This window comes from Cynocephalus volans, chromosome 11 (genome assembly GCF_027409185.1).
Source record: "Cynocephalus volans isolate mCynVol1 chromosome 11, mCynVol1.pri, whole genome shotgun sequence".
Lineage (NCBI taxonomy): Eukaryota > Metazoa > Chordata > Mammalia > Dermoptera > Cynocephalidae > Cynocephalus > Cynocephalus volans.
The window spans coordinates 103,399,434-103,409,476 of record NC_084470.1 but is presented as its reverse complement, the minus strand read 5'-3'; the positions used below and the strand labels follow the sequence as shown (position 1 = coordinate 103,409,476).

The window sequence follows — 10,043 nt, the reverse complement described above, 5'->3', positions numbered from 1 at the left end:
TCCTTCATGCCTGTGGCAAGGTGGGGCTGGGTCTCTGCTCCTGCTCCCACAGTACTGAGTCCTGGGATATCTGCAAAGAGCTGTGGTCCCTCCTCTTCTGCAGACACCATTGTCCTCGGGGCAGGGGGAGCACTGGGGTCTCACCTCTCGTGCCCAGGCCTACCTTGGCTTGTGGTGGTCTGTGGTTAAAGAGGGGAAAGGGAGCCCCATGTAAGGGAGCTCACTCCCACAAGAAATAGCTCGCATGCCTTATGTAATGACTGAGCTCACTCGAGGGCAGGCCAGAAATGACACGGAGGGTGGGAGGGGGGCCTGCTCGGGAAACCAAGTGCGGCTCAGATTTACAAGCCAGCTGGGCCCTGCCTTGAAGCAAGAGGGGCCGGGGGCCATGCAGCAGTGCAAGGCGATCAGAGAACAGACCTGGGTCCTCATGGGGGCAGGAGGCTCAGGAGGGGCATGAGGGCAGCGAGGGCTGGTGTGTCTGTGCTGTGGCCGAGCCTGGGGAGTGGGCATGGCTGGCTGCTGGGCAGTTCATTCAGCACGTGTGTGCCTGGCCAAGCAGGCCACAGTCCCGGGTCCACCCTTGCCTCCCAAGCCAGGCACCACAGGACCATGATGTCACAGAAAGGGGCCCCTCCTGAGTCACCCAAGACCCTCTGGGAGCAGCTCTGCGGTGGGCTGGCAGAGCAACCTTTCCCCGCAGCGCCCACTGCCCGCTGCCCGATGCCCCTCCATTCACCGGACGCCAAGCTGGGAACCGGACTGAGGCCCATGGCTGCCTTTACTCCTCTTCCTCTCTTCCTTCATTGGAGACCCAGCCCAACCCACTGCTCCCCCTCTGCCTCCCTGGGGCACATGCAGTGTCCCCCCACACCGTGCCAGGCCCCAACCCCAGGGCCAACCCAGACCCCCCCGTCTCCTGGGAAGACCACAGGTTCAAAGAGTGGAAGGGGCTCCAGGGAGGCTGTGGCAGCGGCTGCGGGGCAGTTCTTGGGGCCTGAGTGCACAGCAGGGCATCCTTAGGGTAGTGCCCCCAACCACGTGGGCACCATCCTGCCAACGCTGTGTGGGTGGGCTTCCCAGCCTGGGGATACCTGGCTGGCCAGTGGCTGGGCCTGGGGGATGTGCCACACCTCATCCATCTATTCACAAAGATTTAATGAGACTCTACTTGGTGCTCGCCACCAGGAAGGCCAGCAGACACTGACAGGCAGAGTGAGGGGGCCACCAGGCAGGAGGAGCCCAGCCCCAGGCCTGGGTCACTGGCCTGGGCAGTGAGCATTGCCAGGGGCCAGATCTGCAGAGGCCAGCAGCCTCTGGGAAGGGTCTTGGACTATGCTCTAAAGGCTCAGGCAGGAGAGAGAGAAGCCCGCTGCCCCTCCATCCACTGGACGCCCAGCCGGGAACTGGATTGAGGCCTGTGGCCACCTGAGGGGGTCAAGGACTATGCTGGGATCCCAGCATGGGACAGACCCTGTGCTCAGGAAGTGTGGCTGGAGGAGCTGTGGGCCCAGGAGAGGGGAGGTGGACCATGTCCTGCTGACAAGAGGGAGGGGTGAGCATGGGAGAGTGGTAGGTAGCAGGGGACGAGGGGCAGAGGATTCCACAGAGGGCTTGTCTGGGGCTGCAAGGTTGGATTCCCTCCGGATAACAGGAAGGTGGATGTCACTGGCTCCTGAGAGATAAAGTGGGTGTCTGGAGGGCAGGACCTGCATGGAGGGGACCACCAAGCCACTGGGGTCTGGCCCTCACAGCTCACCCTGCCCTGTGCCCTCTCAGCAGAGCCCACCTGTCCGTGCCCTGCAGCAGGTTGTTGGGCCTCACCTGGGCTCCCACTGCCTATCAGCCAGTGATGTGGGCAGGTCCTGGGTGCCCTGAGCCTTGGCATGCTCTGGTATGACACAGGGACAGTGATACCACCTGCCTCAGTACCGTGAGGGGGAAATAAGCCCTAGCACTGATGCTCGTGACACACGAATTTCTCCTGTTCTTACCAACAGCGTCACAGCCTCCGGCCTCCGGAAGGTGCTGTGGGCAGTGGCACTCCACTTTTGATGGCGCTGGCTGAAACCCTCATGTGGGCAGGGACAGTGCCGTGCTCAGTGCTGTGTGCTGGGCTTGGAGAATACTAGTGATGAGTAGGCCCTGGCCGGGTCCCCATCTCCCCTCCCTTACTGAAGCCTCCATGGCCCGCATCCCTTGCGTTTTTCATGTGATCTCTTTAGCCAAGTCAGAACTAGACCCCATGGGGACGAGGCTGCCTCCCTGTTATCGGCATGGTGTGGCCGCAGCCCCAGGTGGGCCATGGCCAGCACAGTGCACATTCCAGAGCAGCACAGGATGCTTTGGGGGACAAGGTCCAGTGGGCAGGGGTTGGACCGCGGGGCAGGGCGCCCACACAGGCTCTCTTCTCAGCTCAGCATGCAGCTAGCTCCTCCAGGCTGGACCTGGAGGGAGTGTCCCACCCACCGTCCACAGGCGGGGGAAAGTCCCAAGGGACAGGCTGTGGGCTGATCAGGGGGGACCCTTGGGGGGATCAGGGCTATGTGCCCCTCCCTCACTCCTGCTCATTCCTGCTGCTGCAGCACCCTCAGCCCTCAAGGTCCCCTGTGCTGGCAGGGCACTGGCCTCTGCAGGGGACAGGGTCCAAGAGCCAGCCTTGCCTCCCCAGCCTGGGGCCTGGGCCAGGCCACGTTGCACCCTGGGAGTGGGCCTGGAGGTAGGGTTGGGTGACCATCTGTCTCCCAGGACTGCCCAATGTGCTGCCCAGGCCCTCAGACTCCAGGTGGCTTCATCACCACCCCACCCAGCTTTGTCCAGCAGCTGAGGCTGGGCCTGGGTCCTTTGGACACGTCTTGTCATTCTTTGAGCCCTTCCTTATTTCTCGTCCTATACTCTCTCTCCCTGCCCCAGCCCTGGGATCAGCTTTTTCTCCAAAGATTTCTTTCAGAAGAGAATGGAATTCAGAAGCCAAAATCTGGGTTTTTGGTGTGCTCACTGCTGTTAGGGGTCCCTCCTCTCAGGGCCTCTCTGTGACAGAGCTAGGTACACACATCTGTGCAACACACACATTTACATCTGTAGTTCTGTTTATAAAACCTAACATTTCTGAGATCACATAGGTATTGCTAATTCTAATCCAACACCGCACGGTTAATTTCTCCCTTTCCATATTTTAAATTCTCACCTCTAACAGTGAGAAACCTGACTCTTGTTGCCCTAAAACACTTCCTGGTTTGGTCAAACCTCCCCCCATGCACCACCCACACATAATCCATCTCCTTGCTCCAGTGGATGTCCCCTCACCCCCTTGGGCTTTGACCTCTTGCTCAGGGCTGCCCCCTGGGGATGGCTCTGAGCCTGTCTCCAGGTGCCTTTGCAACTTACCCAGGAGGGCCTGGCTTCCCTTCCCTCCCTCACTCCCTCCCACCCTACCTCTGCTTCCTGGGACTGCCTCCCAGATAAATTACTTGCACTCAGATCTGTCTCAGGGTCTGCTTTGTGTGGAACCTAAAACAAGGCAAAAGTCTTTTCTAGGTTTCATCAAGTGTATGTTTCTTGAGTAACTTTTTTTTTTCAAATTTGAAGTTTTAAAACACTCACTCAGCACTTTCCTGACAACGGAAGTTCATCCCTGGCTGCTACTAGGCTTTTCTTTCTGATCCCCAATGAAGGAGGGGTGGGATGGCAGTGGGGGGACGGCAGGGCAGGGTGGAGCAGAGCTGGTCTGCGGTGTGGAAGCTGTGTGTGTTGGGGCTGGTCTGATGCCCACAGTACATTTCCCCAGCTGGGCCTCTGAGCTCCCTGACAAGTAGGAGTACCCCTTTGAGTGCTGGTACCCTCATGTCTCAGTCCTGAGGGCTGTCCATCCCATCTCCAGGCTGCTGGCTTCTTGAGGTTGGAGTCTCAACTACAAGGCCAGCCCCCAGGGGTCCTTCTCTGCCTAAAGCCAGCTTCCCACCACTCTTGCCTCCCCAAAGGTTGGGATGTTACTGCTCCTACACTAGGGTCATCAGTCTCCCACACAGGAATGGAAGCCGCACAGGGCAGGGCTCGTCTCCTTCTGCTGTCCCGGTGCCCAGCTCAGAGCCTGCAGGGGTAGGAGCGCCACACATGCATGCTTATTCAACAAGAGGACTACCATGCCCAGCTGCCCAACCCGTCTGTGTGCCAAGGGCCTGGGAGTGAGCAGGAGGGCCTGGCATGGGGGTCCCTACCCCAGCCCAAATGTGGGGGCTCCTCTGGACAGGCACCAAGCCCATCCCACCCCACTCCCCGAAGTGGCTGTGCCTGTGGATTGGACCCTCCACGGACTGGGATGGTAGCCATGGCATGAGTGGGCGACTGGCCAGAGCAGCTGCTGGAAGTGGGTGGGAGGGAGGAAGGCCAGCAGGTGGGAATCCCCACTGGGCTCAGGGAGAAAGCAGGGTCCTGCCAGCTCTGCCTAGGCACAGCAGCTCTGATCTTTGGTGGGGTGGTGTGGGCTACTCTGGAAACTCCATTTTGGGGGGAGGAGGCTTGAAAGTCCAATGAGGGCAGAGGCAGCTTCAGAGGCCAGCCCAAGGCCCTCCCTGCTTCCTAGGGCCCTTCGCCGCCCCTGTCCACAATACTTTCACCCTCCTGCACACTCCTGCCTGTTTTGCTGGGGAAAGTGTTGTCACCTCATCTGGGCCCTGCAAAGCCAGAGGCACAGATGGAAGTGGAGCATCTGAGTGGACACTGCCCATGCTGGGGGCCATGCTCGGAGCCCTGTCCAGAACTCCTGCTTCGCCAGAAAAGCAAGAGAAATTCCTCCCTTGATTGGAGACACTTCTCAGCTGTCTTAGGTTCTCCAGACACCTTCTTTGGTTGTACAGAATTCAAATCCAGATGGAAGGAAATGACTCCTTCAGGTTCAATCTTACCTTTTTCTGGGTTCCAAAATGTGGGCCAATAAGACCATCTCTAGGAAAACAAATAAGTCGTTTTTCTTTGTTTTTTAAGCATTTGTTTTAAGGTAATACTCTTCTTGGCCTGTCTTCTTAGGTGGGAACAAATACAGACGCTCCTGGTGGGGGCTGCCGATGGTGGGGGCCAGCGAGTGAAAGGAAGAGTGGGCGGGACAGCAGGGGCTGTGATCACAAGGAGGGACAACCCCCCAGGGCACTGGCCAGTAGGGACCAGGGAGAGGGCTCACGTGTCTGCGGCAGGAGCAATCAGGTTTTCAAACACCCTGAACCTCAAGCCCTTCCTGGGGTGGTCGCTGCTGGTGGTCGCTGCCTCTCGACATCTGCCCCTGTCTCGGGGGCGACCCGAGGCCTGCACAGACTGGCTCCCCAGGGCAGGAGCTGTGCACCAGGGGTGCTGGTTTGGGGCCGGTTCCAGCCTCCACTGGGGAAGAAAGGAACAGAAGGTCGCGAGATGAAGGTCACCCAGGACAGCTTCAACACCCCTGTCCTGTGAGAAAGTGCCATGCCCAGCTCGCTGGACTGTCCACCTGCATCAGGTTGAGCCAGCTGGGGCTGTGCCCCCCATTCGAGTCCCCACTCCCTGGGCGTCTGCTGAGTGCTGCCTTTCTCTGGGGGCCCCTGGTCTTCTCCCTCCCGGCCCTTCCTGGCGCGTGTCTCACCCACAACACAGCCAGTGTCCAAGGGACAGACAGTGGCCTCTCAGTACGGCCACGAGCCCGGCAGACGTGCAAGCGGCTCCCGGTCCTGGAGGCTGCGAGGTGAGGGCACGCCAGCCGCGCGGGCTCGCGGGCCTTCCCGAGAGCTGGCCGGTGGGCGGCTGAGAGAGGTGGGGCCGTCAACCCAAGGCCCGACCCCCAGCCCGGGCAGCGGGGAGGGTCACGCCGCGAACGGGCCGCGGGGTCACGGTGTGGTCAGTGCTGCCGGCCAGCAGTGCTGGGGCTGGGGGCTGCGCCTCGCTGCGTCCTGTGGGGGTGTCCCAGGTCACCTGCCTGATGTCTGTCTCCTAACGTGTGGAATCCCCCTGCCGTGTGCGGGGCGCCCTGGCCCTGGGGACCCCGAGCCGTGGGGCGGAGGCTGCGCTGACCGCCCCGCCCGCCGCTCCGCTGCTCTGCGTTTGTGGAGGGGCCCTATGGGTTTCTGGCCTGGGAGGCGGTGGCGGGACGGGAGCCTTCCCGGTCGCGCAGGAAGCGGCCCCGGTCAGAAGGTGGGCCCCGGTCGCCGCCTCCGCCAAGCGGCCTTCGGGCGGGCGGGACCGAGCCCTGGCGAGGAGGTGCGCGCTGCTGGAAGAGCGGGGCAGGGAGCGGATCACTTTCTTGGCCGGTTGGCTGAAGCGGACGCGCGGCAACAAACAGCGCAGGGGCGAGGCGGCGGCGGCGTGAGCCCAGCGCCGGGCGCACAGTCGAGCCAGAGCGAGCCCTGGGAGGATGTACCACGAGCGCACCGAGCCCCGCGCCGGTGACGCCCTCTGAGGGTCGCGGGTCACAGGCGCCTCCACCGCCCCGGAAGCCGCGAGGGCGTGCGGGGGCGGAGCCGGCGGACGCGATGCGGCCGGCCAGGGCAGCGGGGTCGAGCCGGGCAGGCGCCCCGCGGTGAGAGGAGGGGGGCGGCGGCGGCGGCCCCACGCCCGCGCCCTCGTTCCTCCCCGGGCCCCTCGACCTCGGCAGCCGCGGCGATTCGCGCCTCGCGGCTCCCGGCACCTGCGCGGCCCCCCCATCCCCCGCGCGAGCCCCAGGCCCGCGACCGTTGGCGTTGGCTGTTGGCGGCGCGCGCAGGGTTATGCCACGCGTCTAGAGCGCGGGGGGGGGTTCGCGGGGTCCGGGCGGCGGCGGCGGCGGGGGTCGCGGCGACTGGCCTGTGGATGTGGGGCCGGCTCGGGCGGCGGCGGGCTCCGGCGGCGGGACCCTTTCGCCCCGCCCGCCTTCCCCTTTGCGCCCCCGGGCGAGGCTGAGGCCACGGTCGTGATCGGCCGGGACCCGGGGGCGGGGGTCGGCCGGGTTTGGGGCCGCCGGCGCCGCGGGGGCCCGGGCGCGCGGAAGCAGGAGCGGCCCGGGAAACTGGAGCGCACCATGGAGGCGGCGGCGGGCGGCCGCGGCGGCTTCCAAGCGCACCCAGGGCTGCAGAAGACGCTGGAGCAGTTCCACCTAAGCTCCATGAGCTCGCTGGCGGCCCGGCTGCCTTCTCGGCGCGCTGGGCGCAGGAGGCCTAAAAGAAGGAGAGCGCCAAGGAGGCGGGCGCGACCGCGGTGCCAGCGCCGGTGGCCGCGGCCGCCGAGCCGCCGCCCGTGATGCACCTGCCCGCTCTCCAGCCGCCGCCGCCGCCCGTGCTGCCCGGGCCCTTCTTCATGCCGTCCGACCGCTCCACCGAGCGCTGCGAGACCGTGCTGGAGGGCGAGACCATCTCGTGCTTTGTGGTGGGCGGCGAGAAGCGCCTGTGCCTGCTGCAGATCCTCAACTCGGTGCTGCGCGACTTCTCACTGCAGATCAACTCGGTGTGAGATGAGCTGAACATGTAAGGCTCGCGCTGCTCGGCTGACCAGATGGAGATCCTCAAAGTCATGGGCATCCTGCTCTTCTCGGCGTCCTCGTGCGGGCTCATCACCAAGACTGACGATGAGCGCCTGTGCAACGCGCTGCTCTACTTTGGCGCCTACCCACCACCCTGCAAGAAGGAGCTGGCCGCCAGCCTGGCGCTGGGCCTGGAGCTCAGCGAGCGCAGCGTCCGCGTGTACCACGAGTGCTTCTGTAAGTGCCAGGGGCTGCTGGTGCCTGAGCGCTACAGCAGCCCAAGCGACGCCTACATCCAGTTCCTCGACTGCCGCCTCCTGTACTCGCCGCACAAGTTCGTGGTGCACTCGCACAAGGCCCTGGAGAACTGGACCTGCCACTGGGGCTTTGACACGGCCAAGTGGCGGGCCTACACCCTGCTGAGCCAGGACTACACGGGGAAGGAGGAGCAGGCTCCTCTGGGCCGCTGCCTGGACGACGTGAAGGAGAAGTTCGACTATGGCAACAAGTACAAGCGGCGGGTGCCCCGGGTGAGTGTTCCCATGCCTGGGAGCTGGGCAGGCCACACCCGGTGTGGGGGGCCCTCCTGGGGCAAGGGCTCCAGTCTCCCAAGGCAGGCACCTGCGTTACTGCCTTACCCCACGTCTTAGGGTTTTGTTTTGTTTTAAGGAGATTCAGGGCAGCACCAGTGTCCCCATCAACAAGGCCAGATGGCCTGGTTGGAAGGCCCTCTTGCCTGACCACCATGACAAGCCTGCGTAGGGGCTGGAGGCCTGGCCTGGTGGGTGGAAAAGCCCCCCTGAGGCCCACAGCCATTGCTTGGATAGGCCGGGAGGGCGCTCGAGAGAGAAGCCTGCCCCATACTCGGCAAATTCGATCGGGCTGGAACCAGGCCTCGAGCCACAGCCCAGGTCTTCTTTGGGGTGTCCAGATGGGTTGGGGTGAAGGTTGCACCCGCACCACAGAAGCCTCCCAGATTGCAGACAGAGCGGTGCCTGCCCTTGGTCCCCAGGAGACAGTTTTGGCAAGGCAGGGCCTGGTTTTGTTTCCCTGTTTGTGCCTTGAAGTCTTTGGACACAGACACAAAAATGAAACCAGGTGTCCGGGCTGCAGGGGCAGGGGGCCGAGACTTGGTGACTGCAGCCCTGGGCCTGCCAGGGAGCAAGTCACAGAGTCCCTGGGTGGAGTCGAGGGCGCGGGCCACTGGGCTCCCAGGTTGGGGCCTGGTCAGCGGGCAGTGTTGGAGTTACTGGCGCCTGCGATTTGTTTTGCACTTGCCCGTTTCCTTCTCTGCCTTTCTGAAATGCAAAAGGGCGCCGAGTGGAAGGGTACTGTCGGTGGCTCTGTTGTTTGCCAGGCGGAGGATCTGTGGGATCCGGCTTGGGCAGCTTGTGGCCCACTAGATGCTAAAACCGGTCACTGGGGGTCCTCAGGGACTTTCCGTTGCACACCCCCACGAAAGTATGGTTTATTAAATTGCACACACACAGTGCTGCGTTGGCTCAGCTATTTTTTGGAGGCCTAATTAATTCAGCTATTGCATCAAACTTTTTTTTCTAAATCTGTGAATTGATGCGCCAGCCTTGTTTTCTCTTGGTGCCCCTCCAATGGAGTGTCAGAGTTGTGGGAGGGGGGGCTATGGAAGCGAGGGACTGTCGCCTCTCCTTGGAGGGGGCCGCATGCATGTGTGCATCTCTGTGTGTGCAGTGGTGTTTCTGTGCCGGGCTAGGCCAGTGCCCCAGTGGCCACTGTGTGCAGACCCATGGGGGATGGGTGAGGATGCTGGTGGCCATTCCTTTCAGGTAGGGAGGTGGTTGTGGGTGGACACGATGGGTGCTCCCAGTGAGCCGAGGGCCTTTCTGTTTGGGGTGCCCACACCCTCGCCAACTCCTGTGGCCTGAGGAAGCCCGTGTGCTCCCCAGGGACTGTGGTGACTAGCCCGGGCGGACCATGGCACTGGTTGTCGGCGAGGCCCGAGCTGCTGGGAAACGTTCATGTTACCGATCTCCAGCGTGTTGAACAGGGGATCTTGTCTGAGCAGGATGTGTCTTGTTTTTGTCCGAGTCTGGGTCATGTGTGTGTGTGTGGTCTTTTTGTCTTCCTGGGCTTTGCAGGGACCCGGTGGAGTGGCCAGTAGGGCCTTTTTGTCATAGCTGCTGTAGAGTGGAGCCCAGGACTGGCCTCTCCCTCCCTTGCAGCAGGTCCTGTGGTTCTGCGTGAGGGGTCCTGAGGCTCAGGGCAGGCCTGGCCAAAGCTTGCAGCACGGGTGCCCCTTGAGGGGAAGCCAGGACGTCCCCAAGCTGTGGTCCTAGAGACAGGCCAGGCCTCCACTTGGGACATCTTGGCAGATGGTTTGGAGAGGACTTTCTCTCTCAGTGCCTTCTCTAGCACGGCTCTGAAGTCCAGTTTACTGATTAAAAAGACATTCCCTGAGTGGTGAGTGTGAGTGACTGGGGCGTCCATGCCTGAGTGGCAGTTCCAGCCCTGCCCTCACAATGGTGGCGTGGACTGGGTCCCTGCACATTTGCCGGCTCCTGCATGCTTTCCTGAGGAGGAACCAGACGGCCACTGTCCCCTCCTTGTGGGGCAC

General features: G+C 62.6%; 1 pseudogene; it reads left to right on the top strand.

Moving 5' to 3' along the window:
• Positions 1-7,015: 7,015 nt before the first annotated feature.
• LOC134390196 (ski oncogene-like) lies at positions 7,016-8,103 on the top strand (annotated as a pseudogene).
• Positions 8,104-10,043: the final 1,940 nt, after the last annotated feature.